The sequence below is a fragment of the Thalassophryne amazonica genome, unplaced genomic scaffold (genome assembly GCF_902500255.1).
Source record: "Thalassophryne amazonica unplaced genomic scaffold, fThaAma1.1, whole genome shotgun sequence".
NCBI lineage: Eukaryota > Metazoa > Chordata > Actinopteri > Batrachoidiformes > Batrachoididae > Thalassophryne > Thalassophryne amazonica.
This window is the reverse complement of record NW_022986237.1, coordinates 603262-618604: the sequence shown is the minus strand read 5'-3', so window position 1 is coordinate 618604 and position 15343 is coordinate 603262. Positions and strand designations below refer to the sequence as shown.

The 15343-nt window shown below is 40.7% G+C and overlaps 1 long non-coding RNA gene across 1 annotated transcript; it reads right to left on the bottom strand.

Moving 5' to 3' along the window:
- Positions 1-1729: 1729 nt before the first annotated feature.
- On the bottom strand, positions 1730-12364 carry LOC117505717. Its single transcript, XR_004559233.1, has 3 exons — positions 12053-12364; positions 2763-2797; positions 1730-2680 (listed from the first exon to the last, which is right to left on the bottom strand). It is a non-coding gene; the product is annotated as an uncharacterized LOC117505717 (long non-coding RNA).
- Positions 12365-15343: the final 2979 nt, after the last annotated feature.

Sequence of the window (15343 nt, the reverse complement as noted above, 5' to 3'; positions counted from 1 at the left end):
AATTGTTATTCTCTTTAATTGTTTAATGAATGAAATTGAACATAATGTTAAATATAAATATTGATATGCAGCATTTATTAAAATTTTAAAGCGTGTCAACTTATGTTTGTTTTTCTTTGGGTAAATATCAAAAGTCATCAAGTTAAGAAGATGAAGGTTTGGGTCAAACGGTGACCCTGATCCTCCTCAACGCCTCACTAAAAAAAATAAACTGTCCACATTTAAAGTTACAGGCAAGATGAGATGATACCAGAAATGTGGGCGCGAGTCCCGCCGCCAGACTCCGCGGTTCACACGGTGACCCGGCGTGTTTGCCCACAGCAGCCGCCATTCCGACATGATTGTGTGATTTGGTGCAGCGGCGTGGAGAAGTCTGGATACGGGTGGCTGTGTGTGTGTGCGCTGTGTGCCACCGCAGCACAGCGCCCCCTACAGGAGGAGGTTTCTTCTTGCTAAAGCTGACTGGCGGTGTGTGTGTATATGCGCGCTCCCTGGGCCGGAGCCATGCTTTGACTTTTGTTTTTTTAAGGTGTGAATTTCTCAGAACTGTGCTCTTTAACAGACTCAGAGATGATGTAACCATGGTAACCACCTGAAATACTATAAACGTCAGTGTTTGTGTAAATGTCATGAGGTGTACATTTTAAACGATTAAAACCACGATATCTGCTGATGGTTGACGTCTTCTTTCTGTCTCGGTGGTGTCTGGACGCTCCTCCTGAGGTTGTGTCTCCCACAGAGCCGGAGGTCCGGCGGTTCAGGGTCTGCAAGAATCTTGGTAACTGGGTATCCAGCTGGGCAAGGGAGTAAACCTGCGCCGGAAACACGCGGTCTGTGACCTGTACACAGGTGCTGGTACTGGGGGCAGAGTCTCTGATGTCTTCTTTTGAGTTCTGGTGTTCCTCAGCCAGAAACGTGAACATCGCTGCCAAGATGAGAGAATCTCACCAAGTCCAACACAGACAGATATCTGATGGATGAAGCCAGGAGGTCGCTGAAAGTCTGGATCTTAGGCTGTATCCAGGACAGTCCAGGTCAGCTTCTCAAAAAGAGCATCTGCAAAGTCACAGGCAGTGAATCCAGGACTTTAGGCCACATCCAGTCTAAACACGCATTGGAATGTGGAGGACCCAGAACACATCCTTGAGGAACGCCACAATTCCCTAGCAAGACGCTCATTTTCTACAGGTACTCGCAGAGCTAGAATATGGGCGCTGGTTGACTTCTTGGGCCTGAAGGCAGACTGTTCCTGGGACTCATCCACTTCGTGCTGTGGAATCAAGAGATAAGCACTGGTACCAGACTCAGGGCCAACAGAGGACTGACTGCTTTGTTGAAGGGTCAGTGTTGGTCCAAAACCCAAAGAGTAGGTTAGGATGGTCCTCAGTCCAGTCTAACAGTCCAAAAATGACAAGAACTTTGGTGATTGTGAATAAACTCTCCTGGACCTCCAAACGCGCTGATGTTCACAAGGTCTAACGTTGATGCCAAACTGCTGACCATCTGCCCATCTACCAGAAATCTCAATAGCTCGTCAACCAACCGAGACTTAACGTACTGCTGTAAGAGCTGAGGATTTGGACAGGTGGGGTGCAGAACCCAGAAGAAACCGGGCAGATCCAAGTAAAGAGGTTCGTTACACAGACGATCGCGGTTAAATGGACAGATCCTTGAGGTGAGGCGCACCAACGATTAGAAATGAACCTGTAAATAAGGACAAGACAAAGGCAGTGTTTGTGTCTCCTTTATTCAGGTGTGCACTCAGCGTTAGTGTAACAAGGAAACGTGACGCCTCCAAAATCCTTCTCTAACACTACCACAGGTATCAGGTTCAAGAGCAGCCATTCACACCCAACGTCAATGGAATCACAATGAAGAAAAGTGCTGCAAATCCAATGAAAACTACAGCTCAAAGCCGCCTCACGCTGTGGATCCAGATAGGCATCAAAACACTGACGGTGAAAACTGTGATACACATTACACTTATTTTTTGTCATAATCAGTAGAAGTTTGACAAAAAAAAAAATGTCTAACAATTTTGTGAATTGACATCAAAATGACTTGTTACTGTCGTTAACGTCACTAGAAAAATGTTACAAATATTAAAGCGCTCACAGTTAACGTGACAGTGAAACCTAAATAACGACCTTGTCCAATAAGGACTTAGACCCGCCCCCTCACACATCCTTCATTAAAGAACAGTGTTTTCACCTTCAGTAGTTGGAAAGTGAGTCCGTGGACCCCTCGTACGTTACAGAGTAGTAACTAGCAGTTCGGATAAACTGAAGGTTATTTTACACGTAAACGGCCGTAAGTATTAGGATGCAGAATACCGTTTATCCACAACAAACCAACAAAACTAAACTAGTAAAAACTTGATTCAGTGACTTCATTTAACGGGCCATTAAGGGGCGCTAGAGCGTACCCTAGTATGCACTCGTAATGTGAACCCAAGACCTCGGACCGGGCAGAGCTGTACTTCAGTCCAAATCCGCGTCAGTGTAACGGTGACAAAAAATATCAAAAGGTATCAAAACTGGAGTCGATCAAAAGAGGAGCGTTACTACAAAGTTAACGACGTTCTCAGGTCAGTTAGTGTGCTAAAAACAAAGTGCTGGTTCATCGTGGTGACCTCTGACCTCCTCCTGAGGGGTGTGTCCAACGATGCTCGCAGGCTCAGCTGGAAAAAAAAAAAAAATCAGGATGGAAAGTTGATAAGTTTGAAAGGTTGTGGTGCAGAGCAGAAACGGCGCCGTGGTCACCTGCTGGAGTCCGCACGTGGCGTTAAGTGAAGAGGCTGGAAAAGAAGAGAGCCGGAAATCTGTCAGCACTCACTTCTGGACACAGAAACTCAAGAAATACATCAAATGTCAAAGTATCGAATACACTTCCTAAAAACTGAGGCCACGAGTCGTTCCATCGTGAGATTGTTTGGAACGGAATAAAGCATTAAAAATTGTCAGCGTTACACACGCAAATGTAGCCGCGTGTTTGAAACGATGTGACCCTCACTGCCCTTGTACTTCCAGCAGTCCTTTATGTGGCACAGGTGTTCAGAAAACAGCCACTAGAGGGCGCTGCAGATGGTCTTTAAAGCGGTGGCAGCAGTGGAAGAATTGGTGATAATGTTTCTACCACAGCAGAGGTGAGGTTGAGACAGCGGTGTGGACAGAGACCGTCTGCGAGACGTTAAATACTTCACCACAAAATCATCTAATAAAGCGGACGCCAATATATCCCGCCAGTGTTTACAGCCTTTAGCTGGTCCTTTTCTCTCAGGTTCTTTTTTTTTTATATATATATTTTTTTTTATTGGATTTTTACACCAATAATAAAGAATACAGGTATACAAAATATGTATGCTTTTTTTTTTTTTTTTTTTTTTAAAGAACAGAAGGGAACCAACCTTCTACAGTCCACAGCGCAATCATACCTGAGTAATAAAATATTGAGGGAAAAAAAAAAGCTACCAAAAGGTACAATCTGAAGAAAGAAGACCAATCTTAACAAAAGTATTAAGATGTGCAATGTAGGCAGCGTAAAAAAAATAGCAATAATTATACATATATATACATATATACACACACACATAACGAGACAAAAGAAAAAAATAAATAAAAAGAGGGGGTCTTCACTGTGCAAAGACAAAAAGATAAAGTACTGAGATGAAAGGGCCAGTAAGTAAATATGACCAAATAATATAAAGGGCAATCATACAATAATACAAGGGTCAAGCATAAAATATGTGAATATAGCTGAAATTCTGTTACGGTTACATGGGTACCTTCCGGGTCTGCAGTGTCTGAATATGATCAAAAAAACGTTGCCAGATCTTAATAAATTTTGAGGTGGATCCACATAAGGTAAATTTAATTTTTTCAAGTTTGCTGAAATATAAAGAGTCATTGATCCAAATTCCAAATGATGGAGGAGAGGCTGATTTCCAACACAACAATATCCTACGTCTTGCCAACAAAGTGAGGAATGTGACAAGATCAATCAATCAATCAACATTTATTTATAAAGCGCTTTACAGCACCGACTGGTGTCCAAAGTGCTTAACATTAAAAACACAAATTTACAAAATAAAACACATAAAATAAAATTTTAAAACAACACATAAAAAAAGAACATAAAAATAACAGAACATGTCACCTCCCCACTAAGTGTTAAAAGCCAGTTTAAATAAATAAGTCTTTAACTTAGATTTAAAAAGTGCTAGGTCAGGAATAGTACGTAACTCAAGAGGTAGCTCATTCCACAGTCTGGGGCCAGCTACCGCGAAAGCATGATCACCCCAGCGTTTATATCTTGACCTTGGAACATCTAAGTAAAGCTGGCCAGACGCCCTTAATGTCCTACTGTAGGTGCGCAAAGTTAAAATTTCAGACAAGTAGGGAGGTGCAAGGCCATAAATAGCTTTAAAAACAAACATTAAAATTTTAAAATCAATTCTAAAACGAACTGGAAGCCAGTGGAGTGAGTATAGGATGGGCGCAATATGCTCACGTCTAGAAGTGCACCAACTGGAGACGCGCAAGAGACGACTGATTAATGCCTGCATAAAGTGCATTACAATAATCAAGTCTGGAGCTGATGAAAGCATGAATGGCCGTCTCAAGATCACGTCTACTGAGAAAGTGCTTTATTTTAGCCAAGAGGCGAAGTTGGAAAAAACTAGCTTTGACAACAGAATTTATTTATTTAAGATCAGCTTTAAGTTTTGGCAACTCTGTCAGGAAAAACCCTAAACAGTGCTGTTAACGGATCAGGTCGGATGGTCAACTGGACAACTTCTGACAATGTTGCAAAAATTTTGGTCCAATATTGTTGAAGTGATGAACATGACCAGAACATATGGATTAGTGATGCAGGTGTTTGGTGGCAACGGTCACAATCTGGACTAACATTAGGATATACCCTAGAGAGTCTAGCCTTAGTCCAGTGACTGTTACACTGAATTAATCCATGCCTGGCACACAGAGAAGAACCATGTACCCGATGGAGGATTGTTTCCCATAAATCATCCTGGATAGCAAAGCCCAAGTCTTCCTCCCATGCCACTTTGATAGTTAAAATATGAGATTCACGTAAAGAACACAATCTCTCATGTAGGCATGATATAAGACCCTTTCATGGTGGGGGAGGCAGCAGAAGATTCTCAAAATCCTGGGCAGGAGATTTAGATGGAAACAAAGTAGTTTTCTCTTTAACATAGCTTCGAACTTGTAAATAGCAGAAAAAGTGGCTTTTTGGGAGATCAAATTTCAAAGAAAGCCGATCAAAAGATGCGAAAGTACCCTCAAAGTAGAGATCATTGAATGATTTAATACCAAGAGAAGACCAGAGGGAAAATGCAGAATCAATCAGGGAGGGCCGAAATAAAGGGTTTTTAAAAATAGGGGATTGCAAAGAAAAGAAGTTAAATTTAAAGTAACGCTGAAACTGAAACCAAACCTTCAATGTTGTGCCTACGATTTTATTATTAGAGATTTCAGTGGCTGGTAACGATTTTGGAGTGTAAACCAGAGCTGATAAGGATGATCGCACACACGATGAGGTTTCCAAGCTGAGCCAAGCTGGGGTATTGTCCAAGTCATCTGACTTAAGCCAGTATGTAAGAATGCTGATATTCGAGGCCCAGTAATAAAACATAAAATTTGGTAACGCCATTCCACCAACATTTTTTGGTCTCTGTAGATATGATTTACGGATCCTAGATGGTTTATGATCCCAAATAAAGCTGGTAATAATTTGGTCCAGTTTACTAAAGAAAGAGACAGGGATAAAAACAGGGACACATTGGAAGAGAAAAGAAAACTTCGGAAGCACGTTAATTTTAACTGTATTAATTCTTCCAGCAACAGATAGATGAAGTAAGGACCATCTGTCTAAATCCTGCCTAACCGTATCCACAAGAGGCTCAAAAGTAAACTTGAACAGGTCACAAAATTTACTTTTAACTTTCACCCCTAAATATGTAAAACCTTCAAGTGCAACCCGAAACGGAAGGGAAGCCAATGGATAACTTTGAGCCGCAGAATTCAAGGGAAAAATTTCACTTTTGCCTAGGTTTAATTTATAGCTAGAAATACGGCCAAACTGGTCAAGAATTGAGAGAACAATGGGAATTGAGGAAGCTGGTTTTGAAATGTAAAGAAGCAAATCGTCAGCATACAGGGAAACCTTTTGTTCAAGGCCAAGTCTCGTGGCTCCAATGATATGTGCATTAGATCTAAGTGAGATGGCCAATGGTTCTATGGCAATTGCAAAAAGTAATGGAGACATAGGGCAGCCCTGTCTAGTGCCTCTAAAAAGAGGAAAAAATTTTGAGTAAACAGAATTTGTTCTGACACAGGCAAGTGGGGTAGTGTATAAAAGCTTTATGCATGAGACAAACTTATGACCAAATCCGAATCGTTCAAAGCACATAGAAAAGGTAACCCCACTCGACCCTGTGAAACGCCTTCTCAGCGTCCAAACTAAGTGCAAATTCGGCTTCAGCAGAGTCTGTAGGGTTGTAAAGTATATTAAACAAGCGTCTAAGGTTAGAAAAGGCGAGAGTGATTAAACATCTTCAAAAGGAGTGGGGCCAATTTAAGAATAAACTTTCTATAAAATTCAATAGGGAATCCATCCTGCATTTAGAACCCTGCATACTATTAATAGCCCGAAGAACCTCCCCAACACCAATAGGCTCCTCCAACTTAAGACTCTGTGCTCTATCCAATACAGGACAGACAAGGTTGTCAAAGAATGAGTCCAAAGACGGAATACTAAAAGGACATTCAGAGATAATAAAGTGATGAATAGAAGTTTCGAAACTGATCGTTAATTATTTGAGGGTCAAATGAAACACCACCAGGGGTTTGGATCTGTGGAATAAGATGTGCTGTCGACACGCTACGGAGCTGATGAGAGAGTAGTTTACTGGCCTTGTCACCGTACTTGTATTGGGCGTGTTGTGCCTTCAACAACATCTCCTCAGCCTGGACTGACGATAAGCGATCAAATTCTGCCTGCAAAGACAATCTGTCATTATATACTTCGGGTAAAGGAGAGGCAGCATACAATTCATCCAACTGACGAATTCGGGTTGTAAGTTCTGATAACTTTGCCTTTCTTTGCTTCACATCAAAACTACTGTAAGAAATAATATGTCCCCGTATAAAAGCCTTAAATGCCTCCCACAGAAGGGAAGGCGATGTACCGGGTATATCGTTTGTGGCAACAAATAGATCAATTTTTGACACCACAAAGTCAGCAAACTTATAAGACAACAGGCACGTATTCATGTGCCACGGGACAAAAGAGAAAGCGCCACCGCCCACTACCAAGTCCAGTGTCACTGGGGCATGATCTAAAATGACAATAGCATTATGAGAACAAGCACGGATATGAGATATGAGCTGACTGTCCAGGAGAAAGTAATCAATACGTGTGTATGTATGATGAACTGGGGAGAAAAAAATGTATTCTCTCCGAGTAGGATTAAGAGAACGCCAGGCATCAACAACTGAGAATTCCTTGAGAAAATGATTTACAACTTTGGAAGAATGCGATTGTCTGATAGAATTATTTGATGATCGATCCAGCTGACTCAACCAACAGTTGAGATCCCCATCCAAAACCAAAAAATGTGAGGATAAATCTGGAATTTTTGTGACAAAAGAACTAAAAAAATTACAGTCATCCCAATTGGGCGCATACACATTAGCCAAAATTAATTTTGTATCAAAGATACTTCCACTAACAATAATGTATCTACCATTAGGATCAGCAGTGACATTAGAACAAACAAATGGCACAGATTTGTGAATCAGAATGACAGCGCCCCGAGCCTTACTTTGAAAAGTTGAATGATACAACTGACCCACCCAGCCCTTCCGAAGTCTAGAATGATCTGAGATTTTCAAGTGAGTTTCCTGTAAGAAAGCTATTTGAAAGCCTAAATGCTGTAAATGATGGAGCACTTTACTCCTTTTAATAGGTTGATTTAATCCTTTACAATTCCAGCTACAAAACCTGAGAATTTGACCCTTCAGTACATTACCCTTATTGGATTGTGACATTATTTAACAAACACCAAAAAAATAAATAAATAAATAAAATAAAGTAAAAAAAAAAGAAAAAAAAAAGGAATGACCCATTGCAAGCACTTGAAGACCAAAAAACCTGTGCCAGAACAGTGCAACGAACAAAAGAAGAACAAACTTACCCCTAACTGCTGAAGCATCTTCCCAAACGAGATGTGCACACACCCCCTTTTACTATCCGCTAGGTACCTCCTTCCACTCATCCAGTGACCCAGCAGAACTCAGGCGTCCATCAAGCAGGAACAAAATATATATACATTTTTTTTTCCACAGTTAAGCATATGGAAATTTACCAAAGAATAAAAATAACCAAGTACAAATAAAACAACAAGGCAGAAAAAGGAATTTGAAGAGGGAGAGGGAAAAAAAAAAAAAGTAAAATAAAATTAGAAAATAGTAATAATAATTAATAATAACAAAATAAAATTATCTTAAAGATAAATAGATAAATAAAAAGGGGAAATAAACAACAAAAAAACAATAAATATGCAAATTTCTTCCCCTAATAAAAACTAATAACTGAACTAAATGCCAAAAAATTTTTTTTCCCCAAGTATATATAGCATTAAAAATAGCTAGGTAGCACTAAAAAAGAATAATAATAACATAAATTTAAAAATAAAAATAATAAAAAAAATTGGGGTAAAATTCAATCAATTTTTTATATAGCGCCAAATCACAACAAACAGTTGCCCCAAGGCGCTTTATATTGTAAGGCAAGGCCATACAATAATTATGTAAAACCCCAACGGTCAAAACGACCCCCTGTGAGCAAGCACTTGGCTACAGTGGGAAGGAAAAACTCCCTTTTAACAGGAAGAAACCTCCAGCAGAACCAGGCTCAGGGAGGGGCAGTCTTCTGCTGGGACTGGTTGGGGCTGAGGGAGAGAACCAGGAAAAAGACATGCTGTGGAGGGGAGCAGAGACCAACCACCAACGACCAAACGCAGAGTGGTGCATACAGAGCAAAAACAGAAAGAAACAGTGCATCATGGGAACCCCCCAGCAGTCTACGTCTATAGCAGCATAACTAAGGGATGGTTCAGGGTCACCTGATCCAGCCCTAACTATAAGCTTTAGCAAAAAGGAAAGTTTTAAGCCTAATCTTAAAAGTAGAGCCTGAAAGCTGAAGGCTCTGCCTCCCATTCTACTCTTACAAACCCTAGGAACTACAAGTAAGCCTGCAGTCTGAGAGCGAAGCGCTCTATTGGGGTGATATGGTACTACGAGGTCCCTAAGATAAGATGGGACCTGATTATTCAAAACCTTATAAGTAAGAAGAAGAATTTTAAATTCTATTCTAGAATTAACAGGAAGCCAATGAAGAGAGGCCAATATGGGTGAGATATGCTCTCTCCTTCTAGTCCCCGTCAGTACTCTAGCTGCAGCATTTTAAAACAAAATGTAGTAGCTAAAGCACACCCTACATTGATATGGAACTTAACACAGGATTTTCAATAAAATCAATTTTCACAAATATGGGTTAAAAAATAATGAACAAGAGTCCCATCAGCCTCCAATCAAGTTAAAGCTACAAATCTGAAGAAGTTGTGGTCCCCAGTGTCCTACTAATGAAATCTGTAGCAGCCTTGGGATCAGAAAACCTGCGTATCCCTCCATCCGGCAGTGTGATCCTTAGCTCCGCAGGGTAGAATAAGCCAAACTTAACACCAGGACATGAGTGTAGGAGACGTTTAGCATTAGCAAACTGTGAGCATTTTTTGGCTACTGATGACGTGAAGTCAGGAAAAATGGAGATCTTCTTGCCTTGATAGAGAAGAGGTGCAGCAGCTCCCGCACGATGCAGTATTTGCTCCCTTACATGAAAATAGTGCACTCTGATGATAATCGGTCGTGGTGGGTCCCCTGCTGTAGGCTTTTCCCTGTTAGATCTGTGAGCTCGATCCAACAGTGGCGCATCCTTCAGTCCCAAGAGGTCCCGCAGAAGTTGTGAGACAAACTCTCTGGAATTGGGCAGCTCGACCCCCTCAGCCAGCCCGATAAGGCGAAGGTTGTTGCGTCTCGATCTTCCCTCTAGATCCTCACATTTAACCTGTAGATATTTGACCTTCTCTGCCAAACCAGACACAGAGGCCTGAAGAGAGGTCAGATCATCACTGCAAGAGGTGGCAGAAATTTCCAGCTCCTTGATGGTGGTCCCCTGGGCATCAACAAGGGCCTGGATGGCATTTACATTGGCCTTAAGCTCAGTTTTCACAGATGATATTTCTGACCTTAGTGTGAGGGTAAGGAAATCAATCTTGGAGTCAAACGTCATACAAATATCCTGCTTCAAGCCCTCTAGCGCCTTGGTAAATGTTGCCACACTGAGCGGTGCGTCCAAGCGCTGTTCGTCACTCTCCACCAGAGCTTCATCCTGACATGGAACACCAGCTCCTACACCCGGCTCGGTAGTAACACGTTTAGATCAACCTTTCATTTTCCTCTTAGCCATTTTGCACGAAAAGGAGCTTTTAGTGAGTAAAGTAGTCCATAACAAAACAAATCCGACCAGGAGAAAGCTGGTGCACACGGTGACGTCACTGTTGTAGCCAGCCGAATGGGGCTAATGGTTAGCCTTAACACTTCAGAAAAGTGACTTTATGCTCACCTGTGTCTGCGACAATAATTAGTCCCGGTGCCACAGTGCGGGTGTCAGTGAACCAGCCCAAAGGTGTAGGACGAATACCATTCCTGGCCCGGGGTTGAACGTGGTTGTGGCTACAGCTGCTACTGATGCTAGCTAGCAAGGCTCGAGGTAGCGGCCGTGGCCTGTTCCAGAAGTCGCCAAAGAAGTTTGTCACCCGCAAATGAATCAAGCGGCCCAAAAATTAACAGCGTAGCCACTAAAAAAAACATGTTGGAGGGTGGTTTAAAAGTAAAAGTGTGCTTTAAAATTAATGTTTTGTTCCTACTATTGCAGAGCCTCATGAGGTACGTCTTCACTCCATGGTGTCAAACAGCGCCCCCTATCTTCTCTCAGGTTCTGACTCGTCTGACCTTTGGCTACACTGCCCCCTCCATTCCCCCTGGTACTGCACCGTGTACCACTGGAATACGGACAAAATCTACACCGAGTGCTAACAGGTGGCGCCGTCTGCATCCATATTTAACACTGAGCACAAAGGAGTGGCTATGTTCAGTTTGTGTTCGAGCCGCGTTAAGATGATGGTCAGATTAGGGTTAAAATAGGATTAACGTTAGGGTTGGTGATGTGACCAGATTAATGGTCGTGGTAAAGTCACTGCCACATTAACTGTAACACCACGGCGAGATTAATGGTTACACTAGAGTTGCGGCCAGACTAATGGTTACGGTAAACTCGCGGCTGGACTAACGGCTGTGGAAAAGTCACGGCCGGTCTAACGGCTGTGCTAAACTTAGGGATGTCCCAGGCCTGATCCTCATTTTATAAGTGAGCACGTGGTTCGCGGTGCAGGTTTGAAAGCAGCATCAAGTCAGCTTTACTGACACGATGAGTCAGTGCGTGTCAGTCTGGCTCTGTTTCACAAGCTCAGACACAGCAGTAACTTGGAGCGCGCTGCCAGTGCTGCCGCCACTGCTGCTGCCGCCGCCACTGCTGCTGCCGCCGCCGCTACTGCCGCTGCTGCTGCCGCCGCCACTGCTGCTGCCGCCGCCACTGCTGCTGCCGCCGCCACTGCTGCTGCCGCCGCCACTGCTGCTGCCGCCGCTGCACAAGTTTTAAACGCATTCCGCTCACCTTCGCTTCAATGACACACCGAGTCTGTTTCTGAGGGTGTGATGGGACCTTTTTAACCGGCCAGTCTGCTCACACAGATGAATAAAGTAGTTCTTCTCCTGCTCACTGACACAGAGCAGTGTGCAGCCAGAGGAGCGCGTTGGGCTGCAGCTGTATGTTTAATGATTTCTGTGATACAATTTTTATGTGAGGTGGAAGAGTCCACTTTTAAAAAGTAAACTGAGTGTTTTCTCACCAGCTCGCCTGCACAGCTTCAATGTCACTGACTAAGTTCTGGGCCAAACAAATCCCAAAAATCTGGAAAAAAACACACAAAAATACACACTCTTAAAACATTCAAGCACATCTACAGATATACACACACACACACAAAATAAACACTCTTAAAACATTCAAGCACATCTACAGATATACACACACACACACACAAAATAAACACTCTTAAAACATTCAAGCACATCTACAGATATACACACACACACACACAAAATAAACACTCTTAAAACATTCAAGCACATCTACAGATATACACACACACACACACACACACACAAAATAAACACTCTTAAAACATTCAAGCACATCTACAGATATACACACACACACACACACACACACAAAATAAACACTCTTAAAACATTCAAGCACATCTACAGATATACACACACACACACACACACACAAAATAAACACTCTTAAAACATTCAAGCACATCTACAGATATACACACACACACACAAAATAAACACTCTTAAAACATTCAAGCACATCTACAGATACACACACACACACAAAATAAACACTCTTAAAACATTCAAGCACATCTACAGACACACACACACACACACACAAAAAATAAACACTCTTAAAACATTCAAGCACATCTACACACACACACACACAAAATAAACACTCTTAAAACATTCAAGCACATCTACAGATGTACACACACACAAAAAATAAACACTCTTAAAACATTCAAGCACATCTACAGATGTACACACACACACAAAATAAACACTCTTAAAACATTCAAGCACATCTACAGATGTACACACACACACACAAAATAAACACTCTTAAAACATTCAAGCACATCTACAGATACACACACACACACACAAAATAAACACTCTTAAAACATTCAAGCACATCTACAGACACACACACACAAAATAAACACTCTTAAAACATTCAAGCACATCTACAGATACACACACACACACACAAAAATAAACACTCTTAAAACATTCAAGCACATCTACAGATACACACACACACACACAAAATAAACACTCTTAAAACATTCAAGCACATCTACAGATACACACACACACAAAATAAACACTCTTAAACATTCAAGCACATCTACAGATACACACACACACACAAAAATAAACACTCTTAAAACATTCAAGCACATCTACAGATACACACACACACACAACAAAATAAACACTCTTAAAACATTCAAGCACATCTACAGATACACACACACACAAAAATAAACACTCTTAAAACATTCAAGCACATCTACAGATACACACACACACACAAAACAAAAAAACTCTTAAAACATTCAAGCACATCTACAGATACACACACACACACACAAAAAATAAACACTCTTAAAACATTCAAGCACATCTACAGATACACACACACACACACAAACAAAAAAGAAACACTCTTAAAACATTCAAGCACATCTACAGATACACACACACACACACAAAAAAGAAACACTCTTAAAACATTCAAGCACATGTACAGACACACACACAAAAAAATAAGCACTCTTAAAACATTCAAGCACATGTACAGACACACACACAAAAAAAATAAGCACTCTTAAAACATTCAAGCACATCTACACACACACACACACAAAAAGAAACACTCTTAAAACATTCAAGCACATCTACACACACACACACACACAAAAAGAAACACTCTTAAAACATTCAAGCACATCTACACACACACACACACAAAAAGAAACACTCTTAAAACGTTCAAGCACATGTACAGACACACACACAAAAAAATAAGCACTCTTAAAACATTCGAGCACATGTACAGACACACACACAAAAAAATAAACACTCTTAAAACATTCGAGCACATCTACACACACACACACACACAAAACAAAAAAGAAACACTCTTAAAACATTCGAGCACATCTACACACACACACACACACAAAACAAAAAAGAAACACTCTTAAAACATTCGAGCACATCTACAGATACACACACACACACACAAAAATAAACACTCTTAAAACATTCAAGCACATCTACAGATACACACACACACACACAAAAATAAACACTCTTAAAACATTCAAGCACATCTACAGATACACACCCACACACACAAAAAAAACCACTCTTAAAACATTCAAGCACATCTACAGATACACACACACACACAAAAATAAACCACTCTTAAACATTCAAGCACATCTACAGATACACACCACACAAAAAAATAAACACTCTTAAAACATTCAAGCACATCTACAGATACACACACACACACACAAAAAATAAACACTCTTAAAACATTCAAGCACATCTACAGATATACACACACACACACACACAAATAAACACTCTTAAACATTCAAGCACATCTACAGATACACACACACACACAAAAATAAACACTCTTAAAACATTCAAGCACATCTACAGATACACACACACACACCCAAAAATAAACACTCTTAAAACATTCAAGCCCATCTACAGATACACACACACACACAAAAATAAACACTCTTAAAACATTCAAGCACATCTACAGATACACACACACACACACAAAAATAAACACTCTTAAAACATTCAAGCACATCTACAGATACACACACACACACAAAAATAAACACTCTTAAAACATTCAAGCACATCTACAGATACACACACACACACAAAAAATAAACACTCTTAAAACATTCAAGCACATCTACAGATACACACACACACACAAAAATAAACACTCTTAAAACATTCAAGCACATCTACAGATACACACACACACAAAAATAAACACTCTTAAAACATTCAAGCACATCTACAGATACACACACACACACAAAAATAAACACTCTTAAAACATTCAAGCACATCTACAGATACACACACACACACACAAAAATAAACACTCTTAAAACATTCAAGCACATCTACAGATACACACACACAAAAAATAAACACTCTTAAAACATTCAAGCACATCTACAGATATACACACACACACAAAAAAACACTCTTAAAACATTCGAGCACATCTACAGATACACACACACAAAAAAGAAACACTCTTAAAACATTCGAGCACATCTACAGATACACACACACAAAAAAGAAACACTCTTAAAACATTCGAGCACATCTACAGATACACACACACACACACACACAAAAGAAACACTCTTAAAACATTTGAGCACATCTACAGATACACACACACAAAAGAAACACTCTTAAAACATTCGAGCACATCTACAGATACA